The sequence below is a fragment of the Mus musculus genome, chromosome 3, assembly GCF_000001635.26.
Source record: "Mus musculus strain C57BL/6J chromosome 3, GRCm38.p6 C57BL/6J".
Classification (NCBI taxonomy): Eukaryota; Metazoa; Chordata; class Mammalia; order Rodentia; family Muridae; genus Mus; species Mus musculus.
This window is the reverse complement of record NC_000069.6, coordinates 97,844,122-97,861,648: the sequence shown is the minus strand read 5'-3', so window position 1 is coordinate 97,861,648 and position 17,527 is coordinate 97,844,122. Positions and strand designations below refer to the sequence as shown.

Genomic DNA, 17,527 nt, shown 5'->3' with positions numbered 1-17,527 from the left:
GGTGTACCAGATCCCACTGATAGCTTTTTGTATTTGTTCTACTCTTTGCTAACTCAGCCTGGTTGAATTCATGGGAACTACTAGAGAGTCCTGCTGACAAATGGATAGTGAGAGCCAGAGATGGCACTTTCCCCCATTTTACAGATGTGGCTGCTGAGGCCAGGGAGGTTATGTGATTTTCTACTGTTCAAATGAGTATGCATGGCAGTTAGATGATGCCACTGTCTTGCTCGACTGGCATTTTGCACGTAGCATTTTGTAGGAGGAAAAATGCTTGCTTTCCTAACTCTATTACTGAGATGTCTTTAGACAGTGAATTCCTGTTGAATATTCATCAGTGCGAGCAATTAATTTTCTGTATTTTGAGAAGGAAAATCTCTGCCTTGGCAACCATGCTCTGCACTTGGCTGCAGCTTGGGGACTTTGTCTCAGTCACTGCTTCCCTGCCTTAGTCCCACAAACTAGATCAGGGTACACTGCTGGCCCCCACGCCTTTCAACAAAGGCTGGGTGAGGAAGACTGGGAAGGTTGCTTTTGCTTGGAAGCAGGACTTGAGTCCTTTTCACCCCAGCATCCTCCTCATCCTGGAAGCTCATTTCACTGTGGTTGTGTTGAACACTCACTCAGTGGATGCCTTAAGACACCACCCGCATGGAAATCCATCTGTCTTATAAATAAGATTCCCAACTGGGCTCAGGACATTTCACGTGTTGTCTCGGGCAAAAATTCAAATAACATTTAAAGTTAGAATAAAAGTCCAAAATAAAAAAATAGATGTCATGATTCATGATGACCTAGGGTGGCTCCATCCAATCCTATTTTAAAACATTCAGACACACGGGGCCATGTTGCCTTTGCCTCATAGCATCTTCTGAGCTCTCTAGTCAGCAGGACAAATATGATGTGATTTTTTTTCCCTGAGCCCTCATAGCTAAGTCATTGTTATTCATAATGAATGTTAACATGATAACCACGACCCGCATCTGTGTAGTACTCTAATATTCTGTGACACCTTTCAAGTTAACCCATCCCGCCACCCACTGCTCTCCTCCTTGCTGTTTTATGTGTTGTATCCATCATGTACTATAACATGCCATGTGGTGGGATTATAACACATGGCTTCATCATTTCCTACTCTAGATCTGAGAACTCACCCCACTTCTACTAAGGCTGGGCACCCAAGCCTGGGAAATCTGCGTTTGCTCTGGAAGTGTAGGTTGGCTGCATTGCGAGTTGCCTTGCAATTTCCCACCTTTAACTGTTATAAATACCCAGCAGATTTCTCTATGACAAAAGCATCTTCTGCTGAGGGATTTTTTTTTAATGATCGATGTTCAGTAGTAGAACAGCAGCATTAAACATTTCCAGTTTTTGAAAATTCACTGAATATTCCTGTGAGTTGTGTTTGTACATATCAGACAGATATATTACAGTTTAAGTGTCTTCAAGATCCAAATTCCCATGTGACAGAGAGAGAGAGAGAGAGAGAGAGAGAGAGAGAGAGAGGGGGGGGGGGGAGAGAGAGAGAGAGAGAAAACATAACATAAAGTGGTGTATCTCTAGGTAAATCAGTACCGATATTCCTACTTTACTCTTCTTGGTGTGTGTGTGTGGGGTGCTTCATTGTGGTTGTTAATCTCTACTAGTATTGTGCTCTAAGATGGTAATAAATATAACATAGGGACACGAGTAATTAAGAAGTAGATTTGGGTTACAATAAAATTATGCATAGTATGTGTTAGGATGCCTATTACAAGGAAAAGGAAGAATGTTGCATTTGCTTATGGACTTATGTGTAGCATCCCTTACCTACTTCTTTTGAGCTAAGTCTTTGTATGCTTTATAACAGAAAGAAGTATGCATTTGTGTGTGCCAAGTGGCAACATGTAATATTTAAACTGAGGTTGTTTTAAAAGAGTCTTCTGTGCCTTAGTTGAGCTCTTCCAGGTTTTGGCCTCATGGAAATTGCCTTGCCAGCAGCTCTAGGGAGCTGGTTATACAGTGATTGCCTCTTTACACACCCTGATCTAAAATTATTATGTGTGGGCCTTTCTATGCCGGTTGTTCCCACCCACACACCTAGCCTTGCCTTTGCTAGGGTAACTGTTTATCTTTCTGTGGTTGGCTTCATCACTGCTTCCTTTGGGAAGTATTTTTGGAAGCAAGTTCTTGGTATTTTCTATAGTCAGTCTGCCTGTTCTGTATAACTTTGAACCTACTTGATTTGTTTGGTATTTCCCATGATCTTATTTGATTGGACAATGGATTCATTATTTGTGCCTAGGCCATCAGTAAATCTTCAGTTAAGGATTCTCCAGATAACATTTCCTGAAAGCCTGACATATCTCTTAGGTGTTGCCTGGCACCATTGTGCATTCAAGTTGGATGCTGTTTAAGAATTGTGAGCAGGTTGTGCTATGATACACACGTCTTTAGAGCTGGCTACCTGACAGTGAATAATGCTGACACTCTACATGGCCTCCAGGCACGCCTTGCATCAAGGTCCTCCCATCACTGTTCTATAACTTGAGTTTGCTTGAGTGCCGTGCAAACACTGGCATCCATTGTGGGAATCCTTATTCCATATTCTCTCTCCTCAAGAATCTCAACCCTGGGGGCTGGAGGGATGGCTCATTTGTTTAAGAGCACTGGCCGCTCTTCCAGAGGACATGGGTTCAATTCCCAGCACCCACATGGCAGCTCACAACTGTCTGTAACTCTAGTTCCAGAGGTTCCAACATTCTCACACAGACATGCATGTAGGCAAAACACCAATGTACATAAGATAATAGTTAAAAAACCTCAACCCCGATGATGTACTCTCTAACACCCATTAGCATCCCACCACACCCCGTCCCTGACCCCTTTTCCTGTCTCTCTGGACACTGAGTTTATTTACCTCATTGCTTACTTCAGCTCCTTGGTTCCCTCTTATCTCCCAGGCTATCTGCTCCTTAATTTCTCTGTGGAGCCTACATTCAGAACGAACTGTGAAAGTCATTTTTTCAGTACTACTTTAGAACTTCTATTACCTTAACAGTCCATACGCCTTGGTGAATGCTGTAATTCCCTTTAGAACTCTGTAAGCTTTGTCTTAATGCTTTAGCAAGCCTGTGGAGATAACAGACTCTAGCTTTACTTTTTTCTAATTTCAGAACGATCTATAATTTGCCTTAAACATCCCCTTCATCTTCCTACTTGCTCCCTCCCTTTACCCTACTTTCCTGGACTCTTCCTGTAAAAGAACATTCCTTATAACATTCTTTTTGTTTGTTTGTTTTTTCCGAGACCGGTTTCTCTATGTAGCCCTGGCTGTCCTGGAACTCACTTTGTAGACCAGGCTGGCTTCGAACTCAGAAATTTGCCTGCCTCTGCCTCCCGAGTGTTGGGATCAAAGGTGTGCGCCACCACACCCAACTCCTTATAACATTTTTAAAAAAACAGAAACAAAAACAAACCTTTTGTTTTGGGTACATGGGTGTTTTGCCTGCATGTATGTCTGTGCACCACACATGTGCCTGGTGTTTGTAGAGGCCAGAAGAGGGTGTTGGATCCCCTGGAACTGGAATGGCAACTGAATCTGGGTCCTCTGAAAGAAAAGTATTCTTGGTTGCCAAGCCATCTCTCTAGCCACCTCCTTACAACCTTTTATTTTAATAGTGTGAGAACAAAAGTAAGGGGTGGAAATGTCTCAGAGGGCAGGAGGGGCACTCACCGCTCAGATTGGTGACCTGGGTTCTAATTCTGGAATCCATGGTGGCAGGAGGGAGCCAACTCCTGTAGGTTGTGCACTGATCTCCACAAATGTACCATAGTATGCATACATGCACATGTGCACACACACATACATATATGCACATGCACACACACATGCACACACACACACACTGTAAAAGTAAAAAACATCTAGGGATCATCTCCTCTTTGTGATTTTTCATTTACAGATTTGCAGAAGCAAAACTGAAGAACACTTAAAAGTAAAAACAAAATTTTCTTAAAATGTGGTCTGTGCGTAGTGACATTTAACACATGACTTTTGTTTTTGTTTTTTGGTTTTTTGGTTTTCTGGTTTTTTTCTTTTTTGAGCTTTCCCTAAGGATCATGTAGCTCTTTAAAAACCATTAAAGATAGACAAAGAAATTAAACATTGAAAGATTACACGATTCTAAGGAGGGGCATAGTGTCCACACTTCAGTCTTCATTCTTCTTGAGTTTCATGTGTTTAGCAAATTGTATCTTATATCTTGGGTATCCTAGGTTTGGGGCTAATATCCACTTATCAGTGAGTACATGTTGTGTGAGTTCCTTTGTGAATGTGTTACCTCACTCAGGATGATGCCCTCCAGGTCCATCCATTTGGCTAGGAATTTCATAAATTCATTCTTTTTAATAGCTGAGTAGTACTCCATTGTGTAGATGTACCACATTTTCTGTATCCATTCCTCTGTTGAGGGGCATCTGGGTTCTTTCCAGCTTCTGGCTATTATAAATAAGGCTGCTATGAACATAGTGGAGCATGTGTCCTTCTTACCAGTTGGGGCATCTTCTGGATATATGCCCAGGAGAGGTATTGCTGGATCCTCCGGTAGTACTATGTCCAATTTTCTGAGGAACCGCCAGACTGATTTCCAGAGTGGTTGTACAAGCCTGCAATCCCACCAACAATGGAGGAGTGTTCCTCTTTCTCCACATCCACGCCAGCATCTGCTGTCACCTGAATTTTTGATCTTAGCCATTCTGACTGGTGTGAGGTGGAATCTCAGGGTTGTTTTGATTTGCATTTCCCTGATGATTAAGGATGTTGAACATTTTTTGAGGTGCTTCTCTGCCATTCGGTATTCCTCAGGTGAGAATTCTTTGTTCAGTTCTGAGCCCCATTTTTTAATGGGGTTATTTGATTTTCTGAAGTCCACCTTCTTGAGTTCTTTATATATGTTGGATATCAGTCCCCTATCTGATTTAGGATAGGTAAAGATCCTTTCCCAATCTGTTGGTGGTCTTTTTGTCTTATTGACGGTGTCTTTTGCCTTGCAGAAACTTTGAAGTTTCATTAGGTCCCATTTGTCAATTCTCGATCTTACAGCACAAACCATTGCTGTTCTGTTCAGGAATTTTTCCCCTGTGCCCATATCTTCAAGGCTTTTCCCCACTTTCTCCTCTATAAGTTTCAGTGTCTCTGGTTTTATGTGAAGTTCCTTGATCCACTTAGATTTGACCTTAGTACAAGGAGATAAGTATGGATCGATTCGGAACAAAACACCCATGGAAGGAGTTACAAAGACAAAGTTTGGAGCTGAGATGAAAGGATGGACCATGTAGAGACTGCCATATCCAGGGATCCACCCCATAATCAGCATCCAAATGCTGACACCATTGCATATACTAGCAAAATTTTATCAAAAGGACCCAGATGTAGCTGTCTCTTGTGAGACTATGCCAGGGCCTAGCAAACACAGAAGTGGATGCTCACAGTCAGCTAATGGATGGATCACAGGGCTCCCAATGGAGGAGCTAGAGAAAGTACCCAAGGAGCTAAAGGGATCTGCAACCCTATAGGTGGAACAACATTATGAACTAACCAGTACCCCGGAGCTCTTGACTCTAGCTGCATATGTATCAAAAGATGGCCTAGTCGGCCATCACTGAAAAGAGAGACCCATTGGACACGCAAACTTTATATGCCCCAGTACAGGGGAACGCCAGGGCCAAAAAGGGGGAGTGGGTGGGTAGGGGAGTGGGGGTGGGTGGGTGTGGGGGACTTTTGGTATAGCATTGGAAATGTAAAGGAGCTAAATACCTAATAAAAAATGGAAAAAAAAAAGAACCATCATTAAAAATAAGACTCGAAAAATTAAAAAAAAAAAAAAAAAGAAAGATTACATGAATCAAAAGCAAGCAGAAAGGGAATAAAAACAGCCAGTGTAGCACTGTAGTGGACTGAGCCAATGCCCTCGCCATACCCCAGGCCTGGAAATATTAGCCGCTAGTGAAAACTGAGGACTACAGAACACACTGGCAGGACCCAAAGGGGGAATCAGAAGGTAGGTTCTGGAAGTGTGCAGAGAGACCATCCCTAGTGATCTGGATGAAGCCAAAGTAGGTGATTTTTTTATGCATCTTTTTAACAATATACAGATGTCTCACCTGTCTCCTTGCTGATTCGAGGGGGCAGAGGGAACCTGTTAGATACCTGATGGCCTTATAAGGCAAAGTGAGGAAAATAATCGCCTGGACTGCCTTTTGTGACAGCATGCAAAAATACTGTCCTTTAGGAAGGGAGGAAGAGAGAGGGAGGGAGAAAGAAGGGGGGGCAGACAGAGAGGCAGAGACAGACCAAGACAGACGGAGACAGACAGGCAAGCAGACAGACAGACAAGACAGACAGAGATTCTAAATCCTGGAGTCTGTGTGCAGACATGTAGTCATGCTGGCTGTAAGTGATGCTTGTAGTGCCCTGTAGCGGTTGAGGATGAACACTCTAGAGACTGCCTCCTGGAGATGCATTTGGCCATGGGCCCTTTCATGGAGAGACTGTGTAAAGTGAAGGCTGTAACTGCATCCTGTGCTGGGAGAAGTGGATGCTTATGTAAGTCAGTCCATGCTGAACATGTTGGGGCGCTCCCAATAACGTGCTGTGTGTTGTGAGGGCCTTTGCTAAGTCAGCATCCTCGCTTGCAGAGATGATAATGATGGGTCTGGAGATGAGAAAAATGATGATCTCAGTGTGTTTATTTTACAATAGTCCCTCTCTCCGCATCTGTGACTTCTGTCCTATTTGCATTTGAATGCCTCTTTTTTGTGATTCTCGTGCCAAATTGTGGGGTAGGAGTATTTGGCAACATTTGAAGCCTAGAGGATACACTTGCTGTCTGTCTTGGCAAGTGAAAAGGAGGCCTGAGATGTGGTCTCAGATCACGTTCACAAACAGCTTTCTGCTTTGTTATGTCTGTCTCCATTATCTCTCGTGTTTTCAGTTCCTTCTCATTGACTGTAGGGAATGAGATACAGTGTTGTCATCTAGGGGCTTGGGGAAGATGTCAATACTCTAGAGAAATTTGGTTAGAGACACTTGTCAGGATAAGACATGTATAAGTCACACTCAACACTTCTCTTTCAGGATTTTAATTTACTTGTCACATATCATTTGTTAGAGCAGATACGAGTATAGGCTGTCTTTCATGGGTAAGTTGCTATCCCGAGAAACAAATTTGTTTTAAATCTCCACTGCATCTTCTTGGCACAGCAGGTAGCTCAACATGCTTTTCTCTTAATTGCTCAGGATTCATATCTCTGGACTTAAGGCAGAAACAAAGGAAACATTCATGCATGGATATAAATAGGGTATATGAACAAGAAAAAGGTCTGGGGGTGGGGGCTGGAGAGGTTGAATGGTTAAGAGCACTTGTGGTTCTTGCAGAGGACCCAAGTTCAGTTTGCACTACCTATTTCGGGTGATTCACAATCATGTGTAAATTTAGATCCAGGGAATCTAATGCCCTCTTTTGGCCTCCGTGGGCAACTACACTCACATGCACAAATACACACACAGATACATGGGTATGCACATAATTGAAAAGGAAATAAATCCGTTTATGTTAGATACTTTTTCAAGATCTGGAGTCATCCCAGCTCAGCTTTTAGGTTCATGCCCCAGTGTGGTGTCACTGAATGCATCCCACTTCCCAGGCCTCTTCCTCACGTGTAGGATCAGTGAGGCCGTCTGTCTCACTGGGTGTGGCTGAATAATGCCCAGGAAGTGTAAGACACCCCTTAAAGGGTGGCAGCAGCCTTACTGGTGTGTGTGACAGTTCTCCATAGTAATTATTATGCTCAATGAGCAGTATTTTAATGTAAGAAAATGTGTTGCTTTGTAAACTTATGCACAGGCAGTTCAAAGACTATTACCTGCAGATGTCTTTACTGTCAAGTTAACACTATTTGTGAAATTCTATCATTTATAAGTTTTCAGAGCCAGAACCTATTGTATGTTTAAAAAAAAACAGATACACAGATATTATTTCCTTCTAACCAGTTTGTATTTGGCAGGATTGAATGTGTTTAAAAATAAAAATATGGAAAACTGAACTTTAGGGCATTTCCTTCACTTGAACCAGACAGAACCTTGCAAGACATATCAAAGGAGTCTTTTTTTTTTTTTAAAGATTTATTTACTTTCTATTACATTTATAAATGTTTTGCCTCTACTCATGCCCATGGGGTCAGAAGGGAGCTTCAGATGCCCTGGGACTGGAGTTACAGATGGTTGTGAGCCATGTGGGTTCTGGGAACTGAACCTGGGTCCTCTGGAAGAGCAACAACTGCTTTTAAGCACTGGGCCATCTCTCTTCCCCCTCAAAGGAGGCGAAGCCTTCTCAACAACATGGAAATAAGGGCAGAATGTATGTTTGGTTTGATGCCTAATACTGCGGAGACCCCAGTAACCAGCAAATGTCAGAAAATTTCCTGTCATACTACAAACCTTTGCCTGCTCAAAAACCCACTCTGCATCTAACCACTGAACTATTTTATCTTTAATGTAGGTCATTAATTATTAAAGCTAGTAAAAGCTAAAACACATTGTCCAGGCCAAATGTAGTGGCACAAGCCTTTAACCTCAGGTCTTAAGAGGGAGAAGCAGGAGGATCCCTGTGAATCTGTGGCCAACCTGATCTACCTAGTGAGCTCCAGGACAGCCAGAGCTATATAGAGAGATCTCATCTCAAAGCAAACCAACCCCACCCCACCCCCCAATCCTAACCACCACCACCACCACCACCAATTTCACTACCAATAACCACCCACATCTTTCTTTCTTCTTTCTTTCTTTTTAATAAAAAGAATCTTTCAATAGACAATGCTCCCTTGCTGTTATTCCCTTAATAAGGATGGCCTCCATAGGCTCATAGATTTGGATGCAAGGTTAGCAAGGATAGGCACTTATTAGGAGGTGTGGCTTTGTTGAAGGAGGTGTATAGGGGTGGGCTTTGAGGTTTCAAATGCTCTAGCCAGGCCCAGTTTCTCTCTCTTCCTGCTGACTGTGGATGCTGATGTAGAAATCTCATCTACTTTCCAGCACCATGTCTGCCCACATACTTGCTTCTACAATGACAATGGGCTAAGCCTCTAAACTGTAAGCCAGCCTCAATTTCTTTATAAGAGTTTCTGTGGTCATAGTATCTCTTCACAGCAATAGAACACTAAGATACTTACATGTGTATTTTTAAAGCCTCCCTAAGCCTCTAGCCTTTCTCTAAGCCTTGTTTCCTTATTGCAGGATATTTGATCACAGAGTGAATCCCAAGATTATGTGATTTACTGAAAAAACAAACAAACAAACAAACAAACAAACCTATTTCTAGTTGTGGTGTAGCTCATCCCCCAGAACACACCTTTAATCCCTCTGGCTGGAATACAGACACACCCTTGTTTAATCTCAAACAATGAAGATAAAGTTAGTTTGTACAAGGAAGCTCCCATGTTTGAAAGTGATGTCTAATTGAGTGGCAGACAAAGTGATGAATCAGAGAAAGATTTGACAAAATAAGATATTGCCAACTCTCTTGGGAAGTGAGAAGAAAGGGAAGCTACTTAAGGAGCTGAGCAGAAAGGAGGAGGCGGTCTTACTGGGACAGTTGCAGAGAGAGAACAAGCTAGACACAGTTGAAGACAAAGCAAGCCAAAGAAGAAGAAGGAGGAGATTGGAAAATATTGCCAAAGTTAGCATGAGGCCAAGCAGAGCAATTCAAGAGAAGCTGAGAGAGAGGCCAGTTTGAGTCAGCTTGGGGAGGAGCTTGAGCCCGAAAAGATGAGTTGACAGCCAGCAAGTGATCAGAAAGAACTAGGAAGGGGTGAGCTTATTCAGCAGTAAGTTTCAGAGGCTGAAAACATCCTAGGCCTGTATAAGAGGCAAAAAGCTTCCAGGAGTAGGCCTAGGTTAGCAGACAGAGGCAGTAAACCCTGGAAACAATTACTTCAGGAGCATAAAAGTTACAATTGCATTCTCTAGTTTATATTTATAGGTATTTTTACAGTAGCACAAATATTATGCTGATCCTTTTCTAACTCAAAAAGTCATTTGAAAAAATATTTTTCAAAGTTTGTTGTTTTATAGTGGCAAATGCCACCACACACACACACACACACACACACACACACACATATATATATATATATACATACATACATGCACATATATAAAGTTTTATTATGACTTAGTTTCAGGAACCCTTTACAAGTTTAACTGTTCCTTCTCAGGACAAGTATACAAATTTCAGATCTTCCTGAGTTGGGTTTTGGTCCCAACTCACACTGTAAACCTCGGTGGAAGCAGCCAGCATTACCCATGCGTCAGCAGGTCTGCCGCACTGCCTTGAAACTTACCCATGGAGACAATGAAGCTTTTAAACTCAGCGACCCACAGAGTCCCAGGCCATTGGTAAAATGTATGTGCACATGTTATTTGACAGAACACAATGTGGATGGTCTCTAATTCCCAATAAAGTCTTTATTTCCATGTGGAACCCCATCAGCACTGCCCTTACAGGACTGCATTCCTGATCTCAGCTCTCATGAGAACTGCTCCAAGGCTTATGAGCTGCATCATCAGACATTGCTACATCAATGACCCCACTCCCTGCCTCAGTTTTATGTTAGTCACTGCACTGTTGTATCTGAGCTAACCTGCCTTTTAAAAGGGGAGGATTATGTTGGCTCCAGCCTCAGTGTTTTAATCTACAATTGTTTGGGGCGTTAGGCCTGGAGGCAGCAAGAGTACATGGTAGAGAAAAGTTGCTAACTGTGGGGTGCTTACAAGGCAAAGAGAGGAAGCAAGCTGAGGGGTTCCTTTTTCCAATATAGTATTTTTATTGGTTATTTGAGTCCTCCCAAGTCCCCCAACCCACCCCTGTGACCTCTCCATCCCTCCAAAGGGAAAAAAGTCCACCTTGTGTTGCCCAGATACACACTGGAACATGCTCAAACTCAAAATGGCCAGCCATGGAGAAAACCGAATAGTTATACTGTATGCAGCCTTGGAGAAGGGAGTGAACCCACCCACAACCCCTCCATATGCAAAGCCCCACCTGTCCAAGCTTTCACTACCTCCCCATAGTGACACAAGCTGGTGACCAAGAGTAATTTAGCATGTTGACCTTTCTCAAGCCTTTGAGATCTAAACCACAATGATGTTTGAAGTGGTCAGGTAAAGGTGTAGTGTGTGAGAGAAGACACAAAGCGATTTCTGCCTTTGGTTTTCATTAATGTTTCCCTCTGGGAGTCAAGGTTTGAGGAAAAGGAAAGGTAGCACACAGACTGGGAAGGAGTCCTAGAGAGCCATTTATGGGTAGGGTGGGGAACCAAACCGCTGAGCACACCCTTCGTCTTCCTGTCTTTAGCCTGTTCGCATGGTGCCTTACACATTCAGCTGTCCTTTAAGGCCTAGATTCAATCCATGTTCTCTGCTTTCTATGGCTTCCTTAAACATCTGTCCCTGTATAGATTATATCTCTGCCTCATCTCTATTCTGAAATCTCTTTAAACATTTTGTTCTCACAGTTAGTTGTCTTTGAACCATATGCCTTACTCTCAGAATCTATTATAGGATGTCAAGATCCATAATTTCTATCTTATTTCTAGTGCCTTGCATGAAAAGACTTCCCCACAAATGCTTATGAAGTTGGAAACTCTAAAGCCAGGCCTGTGGAGATGGCTCCATTGGTGAGCGCTTGCTGTGCCAGCATGAGAGCCTCAGGTGGATCTCCAACACTCACGGGAAAGCCAAGGGTGCTGGTATGGTGTAATACCTTGCTAGTCATGTTGTATAGTGAAACAAACCAGCAAGTTCCAGTTTTGGTGAGAGGTCCTGCTTCCTGTCTCCTCCAAAAAAAGATGGAAAGAAACAGAACAAACATGTTGAACTCCACTGCCCTCCATATGCGCACACACACACACACACACACACACACACACACACACACACACGCAAGCACACATGTGCACAAGCCATTCTTACCTGAACATACACACGAACATACATACAAAGTTCCTGTAAGAAATAGCAACCAAGTCCCAGGTTTCTGCTGTCCACACTGCTCAAACATTTTACTTTTCTGCTTCCAAAATATGTTTATAAAAATGATCCAGAAAGATAGAGAAGCTGTTCTTTGTCCTTTGCCTTGGAAATCCTGAGCAAAGGTGGTGGTGAATGATGGAGTGAGGTCCAGGGAGATACTCAGGACTGCCTCCACGCCTACGGTCTGGGGGAAGGAGCTTGTGATCAGCCATATTTGGGTAGTTTTCCACTCCTGTGAGAAGTCAATCCTTAGGGTAATTAGTCTGATGGGTTAGGCGAAGAGAAGAGGATGGTGGAACCTAGACTGGCATCAACACCTTCCAAGTGGTTTTGGACACAGTCTTGGTTGGTCCTAAGATATAATTATCTTATGTATTAAAAACTGGTTGTTGAAGCTGATAGGGAATGGGGTGGTGACTGCTTTCACTGTAAAAACTCAGTCGATGGGATTAGATGATTGTACCAAGAGCACAGCTGGCAAAGGAGGGTCCGTCTGCTCCCTAGGAAACACAGCACAGCGGGTCCCATCACGGTGCTGCTCTTAGCTATGGAGGAAAGATTCCAGGCCCCCACCTTGCTCCCCAGCATCATGAGAAACTAGACTAGTAGGCCAGTGTGGTATTGGATCTTCAAAGGAGCTGTGTTCAAGCAAAGCATACTGAGTGTCTTGAATAAAAGTAAATGAAACTACCATTCTCAAAAATGACGAAAATGAGCCATCACTCGTCTGCCAGCATCAGAGTGTCAGGGAGTGGCAGGTAGTCGTCCTGCTAATCTCCAACCTAATGGCCTTGGCAAAGCACAGGAAGAGCCAGCGATGTAAGATACGAAGTACTGAGGAGTTGCTTGAGTCTAATACCACACCAGTTACTTATCAGCTGATCAAGAAAGTTGGGTGAGATGGCACAGAGAAATCAAGCAAGTGAATAGCTTGTGAGTGGGCTGTGCTTGGAGATTCTTGGTCCTTCCAGTTAAACAGAGCCTTGTCTTGGCAAGTCATCAGTGCACAAGATTTTTATGGAATCATCTTGTTTTTAACAGAAAAAATGAGGTTAGGGAGAAAGAGAAAGGTGGGGTTATTCTTCATTTATCCAGGAAAGCAAATTTCTCTTGAAAAGGTCCAAGCATCTCAGGGAAATGATGATATCTGGATATCTGTGTGGGAGAGCTATCAGTGCCCGGGAGAACAGCATGTTAGCCGAACCTGAGATATTTGTGGACTTGTGTTTTGTTTTGTTTTGTTTTTAAATCTAAAAACAGTTTGATTTGAGAAACTAGGAGAAGGGCTACACACATATATATATATATATATATATATATATATATATATATATATATATATATATATATATATATATTTTGGTCTTGCCTAAAACAGAAGAACATACCTATATATCTTATCATTTGGTGTGTGTGCGTGTGCGTGTGTGTGTGTGCTCGCGCGCGCAGGGTTGGGGTCTGTCTCTACTCTCCTTCCATTCTCTCTGCACTTGGGTTTATCAGATGTCTCAAATGGCGACCCTCTAGACACATACTCAGAGTCTCTGCCCTGTGGGTTCCTTCCTTCCCTTGGGAAGCATCAAATTCCCTCCCAACCTTTTTCCAGCAGTGGAGAGTGCCTACTGTCTGGCAGTACAAGAGAGAACTTGAGCTGTTAATAGAGCTAAAGTGATTTTTAAAAATTCTCCTGAGAGATTACGCATATGCCTTTTAACTCAGTCCCATCTAAACTGGCCTTTCCATCCTTCCAGTTATTGATCCATCCAGGCAGGCAGTGAGCCGAGTGCCGAGTGTGTGCATGTGGGTGGGGGGAGGTGAGGCCTTGGGGAGGGGTGATGCCCACTGCTTTGTTGCAACCTGCCCCTGGTCAGCAGAGGAAGGAGGACTGAGCAAGAGCATGTCTGGAAAGTACCTTAGATCCTTGAAAAGCATTAAAATGAGTTTTGTTGTGAAATTTTACCCTAGTCATTATTTCTATCACTGAGACACAATGCTAGACAAAAACAAATTAAAAGAGGAAAGATTTATTTTGGGTTAATCAATTCTGAGGTTAAGCCCATGATCACTGGTTCCATTGTGGACCTCTGGTGAGATAGAACATCTCGGAATGAGGGTGTGAAAGAGGAAAGCTGCCTTCCTCTTATTGGACAGGAATCAGGAAAGAGTGAGGGATGGTTGGGGACAAGATATATGCAGGGTGACCTACTTCCTTAACCAAAGTCCCACCTCCTAGAGTTTAGGTCACCTTCTGGTACCGCCACCCACTGAAACTGTTGGGGAGCTACGGGGATGGGGTGGGGGTGGGGCATTTCAGATCCAAACTGTCACAATAGACTCTGTAATTAGATAAGAAAATATAAACTCATACTCTGTTTGTGTGAACATTTGAGGAAATAAAACCCCAGAAAGGTAAAATTGATATATAAGCAACCTAGTGGCTTTCCACACACACTAATGAATTGCGTGCTGAAGCAGGGAGGTTTTTCATTTGTCTTAAAGCAGAAACAAAACTCCATCTGCATTTTGTCTGCACCAGGGCATCAGCCTTAGGAGCCTGTGGAGGGCTAACCTGGGAGGAGCAGGGCTGTGGTAAGCTGGAAAATACTTGTCTGTTCGATTTAAACGGGGAAGGGAACTTATCCCCCATGTGAAGAGATATACCATTCATTTTTCAATGGAATGTACAAATGGGTCACCCCGGTGAGGCTGATGGGTGAATTTGGCCTAAGGGTTGACTGGGCCTCTGAAAGCAGGGCAGCCACCTTTTTGAACTGAGCATTCTCAGTGAGTGACAACCCATAATGATAAATTTCCCCTTATACAAATCTCAAGCCATTATTCTGCTTAGTGGTTTTGACATCTTTTTCCAGCTTCACTTCGACAGAAGGGAATCTAAAAGCAGCGCGTACATTCCTCTCTTTTATGGAGTGGGCGTGCCTCCCTTGCAGGGAGACTCTTTAATAAGGATAGAAGGAAGGCAGAGGGCTGGGAAGACTGCTGCTGGAGATCTACTTCTGGTTAATAGAGAACTTGCAGTTGTGTGCATTCCCAATGTGTCATGTCTAATACTTTCATGTCCATCTGGTTAACAGAGTGAAGATTTAAGTGATGTTTCTCTGAGGCAAACATCAATTTCCAAACAAATGCCAGAGTCCCTTCTGTCTCCCTTGTGACTATTGTCAGGCTTCTAAAAGGAGAAACCCTGGAAACCAAAGAGTTCTTTTGTTTACAACTGTCTAGGGATACCCAAACACTTAAAGAATAATAAGTTCAATTGCAAAGCGTCTCTCTGAAGAAATAATTGCAGCCATCTCTGCCTCTGCCTTATTTGTGTGCCCACCCAGCCTGCCCAAACAGTGGCCAGCAGCAATTAAAAACCTTTAGCCACTCTGTTCATCTTTCTGATTCATAAAACCCCAGTGACTCAATGTTCTCCAGTGTCCTGAAAGGCTTTATCCAGGTTGTGGCCCCTCCCCTCACTCTGCTCAGCACACGGAGCATCTGTTTGGCATTCCAGTTGCTCCCTGGAGGGTTTTTGCATTTGATGCTATCATGTTCAAGGAGTCTTTTCTCATAGACACCCAATAGCTACCCATTGCACCACGGAGCAGCCTTGTCTACTAAATACTGCAGCCTTGTCTACTAAAATACTGTTTCTCTACTTACCTGTACACCCATCCCCTCCCTACATCCATCTTTTCTGTCCCGTCACTATCACATCTAAAGAAAAGTCCATTCCCCCACATTCTGGTTCGCTTTATGTCCCCTCTACCAAAGGAGCCCAGTCCGTATCTCTGTATTTCTGTGGTACCTCTTAGCATACCAACACGGCTGGTAGCCTCCAGGCTCTCTCAACTAAACAAGTACCTGTGGCACTTCTCAGCTCTTCTCAGCCCAGCCCACCCCTGTATGCTTCCTACCCTAAATTCTACAGCTCATGAGCTCCAGGCTCTCACTCCCTTACAACCCTACTATTTTGGCCACGTATGCTCTTAGTCTCCCCTCTCTTGGCCTCTTCTGCCTTTGTCTCCTCTCTTACTCCCCTACCTCTTTCTCCCCTCCTCCCAAGTCTCCTGGCCATGTTCAATCTACCATCTTTTTTTCTCTGCTCTGGACTCTTCCAAGTGCCTCTGGCTGTACTATCCCTCCTATCTACAATAGAAACCTTCCCCTCAACCACACCTCCCAGTGGCCATGTCCTCTGCTTATATACTCACCCTTTAATAGAACTTGTCTCCAAGGGCTCCTATACTAAAAAGAAATCTTTCTATTTTCAAAGGATACCCCTAAGCAAAGTTAAAATATTTTTCCACACTGGACTAATCACCCCTTTTGAAAACTAAAATCTATCGCTGAATATTGTTTACTGTTATTTTCTGGTATTGTTTTTATTTCTTTAGCTTCTTTAGCTCTGATCTTTGGGGGCTGGGAGTTATAGCTCAGAGCTTACTGAGTCAGCAGGCAGGAGGCCCTGGGCTGAATCTCCAGTACTTCCTAAAGTAACCAGAACAAAAACTCAAACAAAACACAGCACCGACCAGCATGTAGGTGTTTGGCAAGTCCTTATTGACTGTTCTCTGTGATCTTTGTCCTCTCTGTGTAAAGGATGGCAGTGCTTGTCTGTATTTTGCAGATGAAGCCCTGGCTCCTGGATCATATCATTACTAATGTTTCCATGAATGGACTTTGCTTTTTCGTGTGTGTGTGTGTGTGTGTGTGTGTGTGTGTGTGCTGATTCTTTATTTTATTTTCTCTATTTGAGGCAGGATCTTACGTAGCCCAGGTTTTCCTTGAACTTACTATGCAGCTGTAGATAGCCTTACACTTCTGATCCTCCTGCTGCTACCTCCTAAGTGCTGGGATCACAAGCAGGAGCTTTGTTCCTGGGTGAGGGGGGGCAAATCCAGGGTTTCACACATGCTAGTCAAGCACTGTGCCAACTCAGCTACATTCCAGTCCCCTTTGTGTCAATACTGTTGTCTAAACATTACGTGTTGGACTTCCTTCTCCACTGCCTTTTTACTATAAAATCCTCACACTTGACATATCGATTCTTCCTATACGTCCTTGGCTACTTTTCATCCTCAACTTGACAAAACTAGGAGTCACCTCAGAAGACAGAGTCTCAGTTCAGATTGGCCTGTGGCCATTGTCCTGATTGCTGATCAATGTGGGAGGGTTCAGCCTACCGTGGGCGGTTCCAACCCTAGGCAGGTGGTTCTGAGCTATAAAAAAATGCTGGCTGAATACAAGCCAGATCAAAGGGAGCCTCAGCCAGCAAACAGCTTTCCTCTGTTATTTCTGCTCCAGGTTCCTGCTTGAGTTCCTTTCTGAATCTCCTTAGGGATGGACTATTGTCTGGGAGTGTACGCTGAAATAGACCATTTCCTCTCTCAAGTTTCTTTGGTCATGCTATCTATCACAGCAGCAGAGAAGGGAACTAGATCACCATTTTTT

General features: G+C 43.4%; 1 protein-coding gene across 3 annotated transcripts in view; it reads left to right on the top strand.

Moving 5' to 3' along the window:
• The window catches only part of Pde4dip (phosphodiesterase 4D interacting protein (myomegalin)), a 198,880-nt gene that overhangs the window by 27,059 nt on the left and 154,294 nt on the right, over window positions 1–17,527 (top strand). The window lies entirely within an intron of this gene.